The sequence below is a fragment of the Narcine bancroftii genome, chromosome 3 (assembly GCF_036971445.1).
Source record: "Narcine bancroftii isolate sNarBan1 chromosome 3, sNarBan1.hap1, whole genome shotgun sequence".
In the NCBI taxonomy this organism is placed as follows: domain Eukaryota; kingdom Metazoa; phylum Chordata; class Chondrichthyes; order Torpediniformes; family Narcinidae; genus Narcine; species Narcine bancroftii.
In genome coordinates this window covers 8897098-8912773 of record NC_091471.1, presented here as the reverse complement: position 1 = coordinate 8912773, position 15676 = coordinate 8897098, and positions in this window count along the sequence as shown.

The window sequence follows — 15676 nt, the reverse complement described above, 5'->3', positions numbered from 1 at the left end:
AGTGTGTGACCAATAGGAAGTCCTCTGGCTCTTCAGGGGACGTCACTTTAATTCCCCACCCCATTCCCAAGCTGAATTCTGCCCTTATCTTTCTGAATGTTAACAAGTCAACTCCACAAAGTTCGAGAAATTTGACACAATCTGGTTCAAACATTCATTCATTTTCGGCGAGGGACGTACCCCTGCAGCATCATGAATGACCACTATGTGCCCTGTGGTACCTGGGACTGAATGTTACTTCTCAATAAGGGTTCAGGCCACCTCAGAATCAGAATTTATTGTCCTGAACAATCACAAAATTCCTTGTTTTGTGGCAACATCACAGTGAAAGCATCCTTATAAACCACCTTACAACAATATTTTTTTGAAAAATAGTGCATGAGAAGTAAGACAGAGTCCGTGGTTCATTCTTCATTCAGGAATCTGATGGCAGCGGGGAAGAAGCTGTCCTTGAGCTGCTGAGTGCCTGTCTTTAGGCTCCTTTACCTATTTCCCCGATGGTAGCAGTATGAAGAAGGTGTGGCCTGGGTGGTGGGGTCCTTGATGATAGAAACTGCTTTTTTAAGACACTGCCTCTTGAAACCTCAATGCAGTGAACACCAATGCCCATGATGTCGCAGGCCAAGTTAACAACCCTCTATTTTTTTCTTGTTCTGAGCGTGGGCACCTCAGTACTAGACAGTGATGCAACCAGCCAGAATGCTCTCCATGGTGCACCTGTGGAGCCCAGGATCAGAAGAATGTCACCCTCATTCTCCTCTTTCTATCAAAAGCCACAAACACCTCCCCCCCCCCCCCCCCCCAGTTACAGATTCTGGTAAAAACACACAGAATGCCAGAGAAACTCAGCAGGTCTCGTAGCATTCATAGGAGGCAAAAATTTGTTATCAACATTTCAGGCTTGAACCCTTCAAGGTGTAAGCAAAGAACAGGAAGGTGTAAGCAAAGAACTTGGTTCGGCTGGGAGTCAGAGGAGGAGCTTGGAGAGAATCGGGCTGTGAATCAGAGGAGGAGGAGCTTGCTGAAAGTGACAGGGTTAATTGGTCAAGGGGCTAATAAAAGGAGTGAAAGGGGAGGGAGCAGCCAGCGAGGAGTGGCTCAGTGAGTGAGTGGAGCAGTGAGGGAGTGAGACTTCCTGGCTTGGCTTATCAGGCTTCGGCGAAAGCAGGCAGGGAGAAAAGGTAAGCTGAGTTATTTGCCTTCGTATTCAGAGTCATGCCAATGGGGTTAGTGCTCTGTACTGGGTGTCAGATGTGGGAACAATGGGTGACCTCCACCCTCCCAAATGGCCACATCTGCACCAGGTGTACCGAGATACAGTTACTAAGGGAGCGAATTAGGGATATGGAGTTGCAGATTGATGACTTGCGGCTTGTAAGGGAGAGTGAGGAGTTAATCAACTCAACTTTCAGGGTGATAAATACTCTAGAACCCATGTCAAGTAAGTGGGAAACCGTCAGGGGGGAAAGAAAAAAGCGAGAAAAACGGAGAGCACACCAGTGACTATCCCACTCAGCAACAGTTATGTTGTGTTGGATTCTGTTGAGGGAGATGACCAGAGAGAAGATGGCCACAGGCACCAGGTCAATGGCAATGAGCCTGGCAGAGTGGTGCAAAGGAAAAGGAGAAATGCAGTAGTTATTGGAGACTCCATTGTCAGGGGTACAGACAGGAGGTTCTGTGAGCCAGATAAGTATACCCACATGGTGTGCTGCCTCCCTGGTGTAAGGGTACGAGATATCACAAATCAGGTCCAAAATATTCTGAGAGGAGAGGGAAAGCAGCCTGATGTCTTGGTACATGTGGGTACAAACGACATTGACAAGAAAAGGGAGGAGGTAATGAAAAGGGATGACAGTGAGCTGGGACGAAAGCTGAAAGACAGGAACACTAGGGTGGTGATCTCGGGATTACTACCTGTTCCAAATGCAAGTGATGAAAAGAATGTAAGGATAAGAATGTAAGGGGCTGGTGTACAGGGCAAGGATTTGGCTTCTTGGATCATTGGGATCTCTTTTGGGGAAGGCATGATCTTTACAAGAGGGACCGATTGCACCTAAATCCAAAAGGTGTCAACATTTTGGCAAGTATGTTTGGTACAGCAGTGGGGCAAGGTTTAAACTAATTTGGCAGGGGTATGGGAACCAGAGTGATAGGGAAAAGGGGAGGGAAGATAAAATAATGGCCAAGAAAAGTAAAATAGGAAAAGTAATGTTGGGAGGAGAAAGTAAAAAAATCAAATGGTGCAGTGAGTTTTCGGGTCAATGATAGTGTTAAGAAAATTACAAAGAAAAATAGTGGGCAGAAAAATCAAAAAGGTTACAGAAGTCACTAGATATTAAAAGGACAAAGAGCATAAGGGCATTTTATCTGAATTCCCGCAGTATTATAAAAAAGGTTAGTGAACTTGAACCGCAAATCAGTACCCATGCCTATGATTTGGTCGCCATCACGGAAACATGGCTACAAGGTGACCCTAAATGGGAATTAAACTTTCAAGAGATAGACAGGATGGTAAGGGAGGTGGAGTTGCACTCTTAATCAAAGATGAGCTCCAGGCAGTAGTGAGGAATGATATAAGATCTAAAGAGCATAATGTTGAGTCCATTTGGGTAGAGATAAAGAATAACAAAGGGAAAAAATTATTGGTGGGTGTTATCTATCGCCCACCAAATAATAATAGTTTAGTGGCAAAGGAAATAAATAGAGAGATAAGTGAGACATGTAATAATGATACGGCAGTCGTCATGGGGGACTTTAACTTCCACATAGATTGGGAAAATCAAGTTGGTCGTGGGAGTCTGGAAGAGGACTTCATAGAATGCATCCGCGATAGCTTTCTTGAGCAGCATGTTAAGGAACCCACAAGAGAAAATGCTCTCCTGGATCTAGTGTTGTGCAATGAGATAGGTAGAGTAAATGATGTAATAGTCAGAGACCATCTGGGAAATAGCGATTATAGTATGATTGAATTTCTCATTCAGATGGAAGGGAAAATAGTTCGATCTAAAACTAATATATTATGCTTCAACAGGGGTGACTACCATAGGATGAGGGAGGAATTGGGCAGAGTGGACTGGGAGCACAGGCTAATTGATGAAACAGTTGAGGAACAGTGGAAGATTTACAAAGAAATATTTTGTAATGCTCAACAAAAATATATTCCGGTCAGGAAAAAGGGCAGCAAGGGAGGGAAAAATCAACCGTGGTTAACAAAGGAAATAAAGGAGAGTATAAAATTGAAGGCGCAGGTGTAAAAAGCTGGAAAGAGCAGAGGGAAACTGGAAGATTGGGAAAACTTTAAGAGACAACAAGGGGTTACAAAGCGGGTAATAAGAAATGGGGAAAAGGATTATATAAGTAAATTGGCACAAAATATAAAAACAGAAAGCAAAAAATTTTATAAATATATAAAAATGGAAGAGGGTGGCCAGAGTTAACATAGGACTCTTGGAGGATGAGAAAGGAAAACTGGTAGCAAAAAATGAGGAAATGGCCAAGGCATTAAACAAATATTTTGTGTCAGTCTTCATGGTGGAAGAAATGTGCAGCATGCCCAAGTGCGGAGTTAAGGATGCGAATGTTGGCAAGGACCTTGATAAAATAGTTGTTACAAAGGAAGTAGTGATGGAGAAACTAATGGGACTAAAGCCAGACAAATCACCTGGTCCTGATGATAGGCATCCAAGGGTTCTGAAGGAAATGGCAGAAGTTATAGTTGATGCATTGGTGGTCATATACCAAAATTCCTTGGATTCTGGGCAGGTCCGGGCAGACTGGAAGACAGCAAATGTCACGCCATTTTTTAAGAAGGGATGTAGGCAGAAGACTGGAAATTATCGGCCAATTAGCTTGACATCTGTGGTTGGAAAAATGCTTCAAGCCATCATTAAAGATGAAATAGTGAAACTTTTGGAACGTAAGGGTTCATTCAGGCAGACGCAGCATAGTTTTAGAAAGGGAAGATCTTGTTTGACAAACTTTTTAGGATTCTTTGAGGATATAATGGGTGCGGTGGATAGAGGGGAACAGGTTGATGTAGTATATTTGGATTTCCAGAAAGCGTTTGATAAGGTGCCGCACAAGAGACTTGTCAGTAAGTTACAGGAAAGTGGAGTCCGGGGAAATATATTGGCCTGGATTGAAAATTGGTTGTCTGACAGGAGGCAGAGAGTCTGGATAAATGGGAGTTTTTCAGGTTGGCAGAGAGTGGTAAGTGAGGTGCTGCAGGGGTCAGTGTTAGGCCCACAACTGTTCATCATTTACATTGATGACTTGGAGGAGGGGACAAAATGTGGTGTAGCCAAGTTTGCGGATGACACCAAATTGAGTGGAAGAGCAAATTGTAATGATCTGGAGAGTCTGCAGAAGGATAGAGTTAAGCTGGATGAGTGGGCAAAGGTCTGGCAGATGGAGTACAATGTTAGTAAGTGTGAGGTTATCCACTTTGGCAAGAAAAATAAAAGCTGAATATTATTTAAAGGGTGAAAAACTACAGCATGCTGTTGGGCAGAGGGACTTGGGAGTGCTTGTGCATGAATCATAAAACATTAGGTTGCAGGTGCAGCAGGTTATTAAGAAGGCGAATGGAATGTTGGCCTTCATCGCTCGAGAGAATTCAGGAGTAGGGAGGTCATGTTGTAACTGTATAAGGTACTGGTGAGACCGCACCTGGAGTACTGTGTCCAGTTTTGGTCTCCATATTTGAGGAAAGATATACTGGCTTTGGAGACGGTCCAGAGGAGGTTTATTAGGTTGATCCCTGGGATGAAGGGGTTGACTTATGACGAAAGATTCAATCATCTAGGATTGTATTTGCTCGAGTTAAGAAGAATTAGAGGAGATCTTATAGAAACATATAGGATTATGAAGGGTATGGATAGGATAGATGTAGGAAGGTTTTTTGAGCTGGCCGGGGAAACTAAAATGAGAGGACAGTCTCAAGATTCTGGGGAGTAGATTTAGGACAGAGATGAGGAAAAATAGTTTTTCCCAGAGAGTAGTGAATGTTTGGAATTCTCTAACCAGGGAAGTGGTTGAGGCTGCCTCATGAAACATATTTAAAATTCGGTTAGATAAATTTTTACACGATAGACGAATTAGGGGATATGGGGAGAAGGCAGGTAGGTGGAGTTAAGTCATAAATTAGAATAGCCATGATCATATTGAATGGCAGAGCAGGCTCAATGGGCCATTTTTAGCCTACTCCTGTTCCTACTTCTTATGTTCCTAAGAACAGGAAGGTGTCAGATAAGGATCACATGATGCACCAGAGCTAGGAGGATAGTGGCCCGGGGGCTCCCCAGAAGAATCTAATTTAAAGCCATTAAAAACACCCAGATTCACCTTCAATCTAGCTGAATAGCTACAATATGAGCAGAAATTGGAAAAAAAAAACAACTGTAGCAGCTACTATAGTAGATGCTACTAAATAAAGGCAAACACACACAAAGATAGTCAACTCAAGACTGGTTTATTGCAGACACACACAGACCTTTTATTCCTTGCTTGTTAATGAGCTTGTTAGTGAACAGCTGCTGGTTCACACGACCAGCAGGTTAAAGCTATGAGCCATTAGCACCCCATACCTTTAGGCAGGGGCTTCATCTGATTCACTTACTGTACTTTGGTGCTCAGCACTGCTAACCCGGGATGTGTCAGGTAAGTCTGTGAACTGACAGTGGCGGTTTGCAATACTACACAAGGTCACTTAGTCAGTGACCAAAATTTAGCTGAAACCATTTCAGGAATGGGCTGTTGAGAAAAAGGCAAAATGGCGGCCACACAAGCCTCAATGTCTGCGAACCATCCCTTGACAGGCCATCGGGAGATTGACAAAGTGGTTCCAGCCCAAGAGCAACAGTTTATCTTCCTCCAGGAAATAAGGAGAGGTATGAAGCTATTTCCAATATGCTGGACTCCAAAACTAAAGAAATTAATCAGTCTCTCTCAGGACCAGCTGAGCTCCTGTGTGGCTGATGCATAAGAACACGATGGCATGGTAGAGGATTGATTATCAGAGATGGATTCCTCTCTTAATGTGTTAAGGAAGGAAAATTACTTTTTAATGGGGAAAATTGACCAGTTAAAGAATCACAACCGGTATAATAACATTCATATTTTGAATCTTAAAGAAGGCTGTGAGGGAAATGACCCCATAAAATTCTTCACTAACTAGATCCCAGTCATTAGGACAAGAACACTTTAATGAGCCTATAATAATTGAGCTAGCCTATGGACCCAATCCATCTGCAGGTCAGAGACCGAGACATGTCGTGATACATTTACTCAAATATCAGGACCGGGAAAAAAATCTGACTGAGAGAAAACAAGGGCCCCATCACATACAATAATAGGCCAGTGCTATTTTCCCCAAATCTAAGTGCCAACTTAGTGAAGCACAGGAGGGAGTTTGATCAAATCAAGAAGAACTTAGATCTAAGGATGTTCCATTTGCCCTACTTCACCCTGCAACATTGAGGATCATACTCCCTGATGGAGGGAGATTGTTCAAAACTCCTGGGGAAGTGGCGACATTCCTGCATGATTGGCCAGGAAGAAGATAAAATAGTGACCGAGAGCAGACAGAGAAAAACTGGATAGGCTGTTGTAGTCCTCATGAGCTGTTGTGGAGATATGTTTTCCACTTACAATGGATGGACAAGTTCCAATTTAAACTGATTAGTCTCTATAGTAACTAATTTTTATTGTAATTATTTCTGAGTGGGGTGTTTTCAAATCTATTGTTGCATTAAAAAATGAATAATCCTGTAATTCATGTTTTTAGATAAGAGCTCTGGGCTGGCCAAATTTTTTACAAATTAGTCACACATGCTGATTTGATGCATCAGGCTGATATATATTATTTAATTGCCAGTTTTATTCAGAGCCCTGGACGCTTTTAAATTTATATGCACCTAATTATGATGATGAATCTTTTATTTAGGTTATCTTCCTTAAGGATTCAGGGGGGGGACAACAAAATATACTTGTAAGGGGCAATTTTAATTTCTGTTTGAATCCTGTTCTGTCTAAGTCCACACTGACAGTATCCAAAACAAAAGCTGCCAAAACAACTTTGGCTTTCATGAAAGATTTAAATTTGGCAGATGTGGGGAGGAAAACGCACCCTCGAACCAGGGAATACTCTTTTTATTCTTGTCCCCATTATTCCCATACTAAGATTGACCTTTTTAATGACGACACAGTCAATTCATAGAATATTAGAGTCTGAATACTTATCAAGAACACTGTTAGATCATTCGCCTTTGACCCTCTCCATTTTGATGTCAGAAAAACCAATTAACTCGTATAGATGATGTTTGAATCCTTCAAAAAACAGAATTTTATTGTTTACTAGAGACCAGATAAAGTTATTCTGTGAGATAAACTGTCCCTCTTCTCCTGAATTTTATTTTACAGGACTTGTTAAAAATCTAAGGGGACAGATAATCTCATATACAAAAGGTATTAAGAAGAAATACATGGCAGACAGAGAAGGACTAGAAACAGAATTTCTGAAATTGGAAAAGGAGTTTCAACACTCTGGTTCCAAAGTATATAAAGTGCTTGTAAACAAAAAGCTCAAGAATACACACTTCTAAAATTGAAAAAAAATTCCAAGAATTAAACAAAGATATTATGAATTGGGAAAGAAATCACAATTGTCCTGGCAATTGAGGAAAGTTCGAGAACGATTAATTTAATTCAGACTGAAATGAGTTCAGTCTCATATAATTCATCAGAAATCATGCCACAATTAAATAGTTCTACACAAATTTATATACATCAGAATCACCATAAGACCTGACCAAGATTGATGATTTTTTTTATCCACTGTTGAACTGCCCAAACTTAACCATGAAGATCAAGAAAATTTGTACTTCCTCTTTACCCCAAAAGAAATTGAAAAAGCAAATAAATCACCAGGGGAGGGTGGTTTCCCACCAGATTTTATAGAGAATTCAAGGATTTACTTATACCCCTTATCATGGATGTAATTAATTTAACGTCTAAAATCCAAACACTCCTTGAATCATTTTCTACTATCAAAATTACTGTGACTGATTACAAAAAAGAAACCCATTAAAATGCTCTTCATTTTGGCCCATTTCATTGTTAAACTCAGATTATAAATTGATTTCTAAGGCCTTAGGTTTGCCCAATTTTTGCCAAAATTAATAAATCCAGACCAGAGTAGCTTTATTTTGAAATGCTGTTCAGACAACAATCTGTGTAGGCTCTTTAATATTATCCACTATGCAAAGTCTAAGGCTGAACCAAGTGTTGTTGTGGCTCTGGATGCTGAGAAAGCCTTTGACAGGCTGGAATGGCCATATTTATTTTAGAGTCTTGGCTAAGCTTGGGTTTGGGCAACTGTTTATTAACTGTGTTAAAACTCTCCATCATCGACCGAGAGCCAGAGTTTACCACTAATGGACAGATCTCAGCAAAGTTTCCTTTGAGCAGGTCAAGTTGGCAGGGCTGTCCCTTTTGCCCCTGGCAGAAGAAATTAGACAAGACACAGATATAAAGGGTTTTAAAGTGGGTCAGATAAATCACAAAATTAACCTTATGGCTGATGATGCAATCCTGTACTTTTATTTGAATATTTTATTTATAGTTTTCAAAATTGAACTCAACAGTTTACACACGTCAATGCAATAATCAAAGGGATGTACAGGCTGGTGCAATGTAATTTTTTGCACCAGATGTACCTGACGCCACAAAAGATCAACAGGTCAAAACCTGAACTGTCGGATCATTGCTTTAGATGCGGCATTGAGAATAGGAACCTTTGTGCACGCGACCTGGACATGTACCATGATGAGGTCCTTCTGGACAGAACTAGGTGAAGTCCTAGGGAGAAGTATAGGTAAAGAATTCCCATAGGACCCTTGTTTGTTCCTGCTGGGGAATATAATGGAGTTAAGACTTAAAAGACTTAAAATGAAGCTGTCAAGTTCCAAATTCAATGTGTGATGATCGTGTTGGATGTGGCCAGGAAGTGCATAGCAGTTAACTGGAAATCTGACACTTGCATGAGTATTGCACAATGGAGCAGGGAGATGCAAGCCTGAGTTCCCCTGGAGAAAGTTACCTATAACTTGAGGGAAGGTACACAGCACCTTCCAAAAAGTTTGGCAGCCATATCTGAGACATATAGGAGAAAGGTTGTGAAAAATGACAACTTTGCCTCAGGGCCTGGCTCGCCCCGATTCCTCCCCAATCGCTGGGGGTGGGGGGGGGGGGGAACTGGGAGTCTACCTCAGACCAGCCAAGAAGTCAGGAAAACAAAGTAAAATCGGCACAATCTCTGGCTGTTGGGCCAGGCCAGACCCATAACTCCCCGATATGATTTACTCCCGTGTTTTGAACGTTTTGATGCAATTCTGGACTTAACAGACCAGGTAAATTCCCTTACTACATTACAGACTGTATTACCTTATGACAAAGTTTCAGGATAGAAGGTAAACAGCAGCGTTCACTGTGAATTTGCTGGATGAACTCAATAAAGGCTGAAGACTGGCAGGGGGAGGAATCCAGACCAACAAAAGCTGTTACATGATAGGATGCAGATGCTGTGCTTGTAGTAAAAACACTGAAACAATAAAAGGTCCTTATTGTATATGATAAAGGAAGAGGTGAGAATTAATTTTGGCTCTGTGAAAGGAGGCAGAGGGAAAAGGGGGGGGGGAAGGAGAGAGAGGGAGAGAGACAGAGAAAGATCAGAGAAAGGTGACGGGGGAAGAAGGGGGGTTTAAAGAAAGCCAGAGAAGTCGATGTTAATGCCATTTAGTTGGAAGGTGCCCAGACGGAAGATTTTTAAAATTTACATATAGCAGGGTAACAGGCCCTTCTGGCCCATGAACCCATGCTGCCCAATTGATCTATAACCCCTGTACGTTTTGAAGTATGGGAAGAAACTGGAGCACCCAGAGGAAACCCACGCAGACACAGGGAGAATGTACACACTCGTTACAGACTTTGCCAGCTCTGTAAGTGTTGTGCTAACCTCTACCCAGCGGTGGCCAACCTTTTAATTTTTAATTTAGATATACAGCATGATTACAGACCATTTCAGCCCACAAGTCCGTGCCAGCCAATTAATCTACATCTCCAGTAAGGACACGTGGGCTGAAAAGGCCTGTTACTGCGCAGAATAACTAAATAAAAAATTTGGCTACCTCTGTCTACACTAACCGTGCCGCTGCAGCCACAGCTCCTGAAAGAACACGCTCAACCAGACGGGTTGAGCTCAGTGAGCAGACTATTTTATTGTAGGTTCTTAGCCAGCCCGAACCTGGCTAAGAACAGTGTTGGAGGGCGCTGACATCAACCAGGCATCACGTGGTCCCCCAGCGCGGGGCTTCTGAGCCCCGTGCTGGGAGGGAAAAACCCCGACGGCACCATTTTGGCCGGCTGCCCTGCTGCATGGCTTACAAGCAGGGCCAGTTCACCTGCCTAGTAGTGAGCTGCGACACAGCGCCCCCCCCCCCCCCCCCCAAACCAGCGCCAATGTCATTTTTTGCCGGGGGGCCTCGCTTCTTGGGCTGGGCTACGACCACGGGCTCAGTGGGATCGAGGTGCGCTGGCTTCAACCTGTCTATGCTAAACAGCTCCCGCCTGCCGCCAATGTCCAGCGTGAACATAGAGTCAGAACGCTGTACAACCCTGTCTGGCCCCTCATACAGTCGCTGCAGAGGTGCCGCAGTCGGGCCTTGCTGAATGAAGACGTACTCTGCAGAAAGCAGTTCGCCGGGAACGTGAGACGGGCGGGTGCCATGCCTGGACGGCGGTGGGGGTTTGAACGAGTCCAAGCGTGCCCTGAGGTGAGGAAGTAGTTTGTGCGGTGACCGCTGGGGATTGTGAGGTGCGTTGACGAACTCACCAGGTAGTGCTAGCGGCGCATTGTAGACCAGCTCAGCTGATGACGCCTGCAGATCTTCCTTGGGAGTGGAGCGGATGCCCAGGAGCACCCAAGGCAGTTCGTCCACCCAGTTTGGACCGGTGAGGCGCGCCATGAGTGCTGACTTAAGGTGGCGGTGCAGACGTTCAACCAGTCCATTGGCCTGTGGGTGGTAGGCGTGGTGCGGTGTAGCTGGATCCCCAACCTGATTCGGGCCGTGCCCAGAGCGCAGATGTGAACTGGGTGCTCTGATCACGGTAAGGTGAACCGGGATACCGAAGCGGGTGACAGTGCTCTGGAGCAGGAGTCGGTGGAGACATCTGGCATCGTGATCGCCCCAGGCCAGCGAGTGGTGCTGTCCACCATCGTAAACAGGTAACGGTTGCCCCAGGAAACTGGTAAGGGCCCAACAATGTCCACGTGCCCTGGTGTGCCTGTGCACCTTGGACAGCTGGGAATGGGTGCATGTTCTGGCACAGCCCGCGATCTGCTTCTACAGCCCATTTCATACGAACTGTTCTGCCACCATCTGGACTGTGGACCTGATGGACGGATGTGAAAGGTCGTGGATGTGATGGAAGACCTGCCTGCGCCACTGCTGGGGAACTATTGGTCGCAGAGTGCCCACCATGGAGATATCACACAGGATGGTGCCTTCGCCGCTCGGAGTTGGAACCACAGGCCCATGATGGCCCGAAGGCCCTCATCTCCTCATCAGACTTCTGGTCCCAGGCGAGCTGGTCGAAGTCGAGGCCGGCATCAGTGCACAGATGGCCGGTCATGAGAGTGCATAGACAACCACATTGTCCTTCCCCGCCTTGTGCCGGATGTCGGTGGTAAATTCTGACACGACGAAGAGGTGATGCTGCTGGTAAGCTGACCAGGGATCCTCTGCCATCACGAGTGCCTGGGTGAGGGGTTTGTGGTCGGTGAAGCTGGTAAAAGTCCTCCCCTCCAAAAAAAGCAGAAATGCCGCACCGCCAGGTACATGCCCAGTAATTCGCAGTTGAAGGCACTATATTTGCGTTCCGGTGGGCGGAGCAGGCGGCTGAAGAATGCCAGCAGCTTCAATGTCCATTCACCTGCTGCTTCAGGACGGCACCAACGGCTGTAGCAGAGGCATTGTCAGAGAATGCCATATGCAGTTCGGTGTGCGGGTGGGCGAGCATGGTGGCCTTCGCGAGGGCATCCTTGGTGGCCTCGAATGCGGCGCAGGCTTCTGGGTTCCAAGTGAGTATTTTGTGCTTGGCTGCAATGAGGGCGAATAGCGGTTGCATGATACGTGCAGCTCCCGGGATGAAGTGGTTGTAAAAGTTGACCATACCCGCAAACTCCTGCAGCCCCTTGAGGCTGTCTGGGCGTGGGAATTCCCTGATAGCGGTGACCTTCATAGCAGCAGGCGTGGCTTCTTCGGCCATGATGGTATGGCCCAGAAACTGCATGGATTCTTTCCCGAACTGGCACTTGGCCTGGTTGATGGTAAGGCCGAAGTTGGCCAGCCGAAAGAAAAGGACGTGTAGGTGGGCCTTGTGTTGCGTCCAGTGCTTGCTGGTGACGAGGATGTCATCCAAATAAATAAAAACAAAATCCAAGTCCCTGCCCACAGAGTCCATGAGGTGCTGGAAGGTCTGAGCTGCTTTCTTGAGTCCGAATGGCATGCGCAGGAATTCAAACAAGCCTAAGGGGATGATGATGGCCGTCTTGGGTATGTCCTCAGGGTGCACTGGGATCTGGTGACATCCGCGCACCAGGTCAACCTTGGAGAAAACCCTTGCACTGTGCAGGTTGGCCGTAAAGTCTTGGATATGAGGGATGGGGTAACGGTCAGGAACTGTTGACTCATTGAGCCGTCGATAGTCTCCGCAGGGATGCCAGCCACTGGAGGCTTTTGGGACCAGGTGGAGCGGCGAGGCCCACGGGCTGTCAGACCGCCGAATGATCCCCAGTTCCAAAAGGTGCGAAAACTCCTCCTTTGCCACCTGGAGCTTGTCAGGTGGGAGCCAGCATGCCTTGGCATGAACCGGTGGGCCCTGGGTGGGGATGTGGTGGAACACCCCATGGCACAGTGAGGCAGTGGAGAACTGTGGCTACGAGGTTGGTTCCTGGACTCGACTGCCGTGGCTGGGATGACGCTGATGTGGGCTCCAGTGCAGGCGCGCGAGCACGCACTCACACACACACACACACACACACACACACACACACACACACACACACACACACACACACACACACACACACATCACTTAAAAAAATCACATAGATACTTACACATATAAGTTATATGTTTATGAGTTACAGGATACTGTTCAACAATTTTACATCCTGTAGGAAAAATATTTCCCATCTGCTGTCCAGAATTTGATGCTCCTATACCTCCTCATTGATGGTAGTGGGTCAAAGATGCACACAAAAATGCTGGAGGAACTCAGCCGGTATTGCAGCATCCTTGGGAGGCATTTTGGACCTGAGCCCTTGTTCAAGGTCTAAGCAAAGAACAGGAAGGTGTCTGGATAAAGTCTGGAGAGAGAAAGGGGGAAGAATATCAGGGGGAGGAATTCGGACCAAAAGACTGGATATGAGGTCAAGTTTATTGTCATCTGATTGTATGAGTACAACCCGATGAAAGTGTCCTCCGCTCCTCGGTGCAAAACATGTAGACATAAAACCAGACATAACTCACACAGACAAACAATAATTATGCAAGACATGATTAATCTATAGAAATTAATAAATAAATATTGTTTCAAAATTATGAGAGGCTCAGATGGTATGAGCAGTTCCTTCGATTTTTCAACATTCTCACTGCCCCGGGAAGAAGCTGTTCCTTAGCCTGGTGATACTGGCTTTAATCCTCCTGTATCTCTTCCCCAACGGGAGCAGCTGAAAGATGCTGTGTGGGGTTGGGGGGAGGGAAGGGGGTCTTGAATGATTTTACACACCGTCTTCCGACAATGATCCGGAAGATCATGTCGATTGGGGGGGGAGGGAGACTCCAGTGATCCTCTCTACTTCTTGTATGGTCCTGTGGACTGACATCTGATTCATTTCTCTGCAGGAAATGTAAGAGGAGAAAGGAGAATTGATTTTGGCTCTGGGAGTCAGAGGGAAAAGGGGAGAGAGACAGACAAAGCTGCAGAGAAAGGGGACAGGGGGAGAAAAAGGTGGGGTAGGGATGGTTTAACATTAAACCAGAGTCATGTTAATGCCATTTGGTTGGAGGCTGCCCAGATAGAAGATGAAGTGTGGTTCCTCCAATTTGTTTTAGTTTTAGTTTTAGTTTTAGTCTGGCTGTGCTTGAGACCATGGACAGACATGTAAGCAAAGAAATGGGATGTAGAAGTGAAATGGGTGGCCCCTGTGAGATCGACATGATTGCGGCAGACAGAGCAGAGGTGCTCAGCAAAGTGGTCTCCCAGTCTGCGTTCAGTCTCCCCGATTTAGTGGAGACCACAATGGGAGCACTGGATGCAATAGAGGACCCTTTCAGATTCACAAATGAAGAGTTGCTTCATTTGGAAAGACTGTTTGGGGTCCCTAATGATGGTGATGCTATGCTTCCACCATCAAATTCTCCAACAAACTCAATCAGAGACTTATTTAAGGACTCCCACCTTGCACATGATTATTGCATATTTATTTTCAGTATCGCACAGTTTGTTTGCACTTCCTTCTTGTTTACATTTCTCTCTTTTGTATATGCATCTTTTCTTCTGTACAGTTTTTACCAAACAGTACCAAAAAGCAGAAATTCTGCTTGGCCCGCACAAAAAAAAATCTCAGGGTTGTATGTGATGTCATGTATGTCTTCTTCTCTTCTGGCTCTCCATCCCATAGGATAATGATGGTTCCTTTTAGTCAATTTGTGGGGTTTGATATGAGGATAGCCCACTCCTCAGAAAGGAACAACATGTGCGTGAATGGATTTAGGTGAGTCGGGGTTGCAAAGGTCCAGACCCACCCTCTTGAAATCCCCTCCTGGATCCAGCGGCATGGTGAGGTCTAAGACAGCTGGAGGAAGTTCTGTTGCAGTGAATGGCCAGTCCAAGCTTCGATGCAAGGAATGCCCTTTCTGTGCTTCACAGCAAATGTTTGCTAGACAGCCATTTATCCTACAAGAGGGTTCGTCCACCCTTTGACAGGTCTTGTTTTTCATCCTGCATAGTGTCTGGCTATCCTCCGCACCAGGAAAACCTTTCAACATGTTTGTCACTGACTGTACCCTAACAATAAATCTGAACTTTGAACTTTGCTGAAGTAATGCCAGTTGTGGATATCTTCAATGGTAGATGAGAAGTTGTTGCCCCCATAGGATTGCCACTTCTGGAGTACTCAAGTTTCGAAACCAGGCTGTCATGCAACCATTGAACCATAGAACAATTGCAGCACTGAAACAGGCCACCTCAGCTGAGTCCGTGCTCAGCCATTTCCTTTCCTAGCCCCACTAGGTCTATAGCCCTCCATACCCCTCCCATCCCATGTACCTGTCCAAATTCTTCTTAAATGTTAAAATTGACCTGCATTTACCACTTCTGCTGGAAGCTCGTCTCTGTGTGAAGAAGTTTCCCCTAAACTTTTCCCCTTTCACCCTTAACTCGTGTCCTCTAGTTTGTATCCCACCTACTCTCAAAGGGAAAAAGCCTACCTACATTTACTCTGTCTATCCCCCTTACAATCTTAAATACCTTTATCAAATCTCTCCTCATTCTTTTATGCTGCAAGTAATAAAGTCCTAACCTGTTTAACCTTTCCCTGTAACTCAGTTCA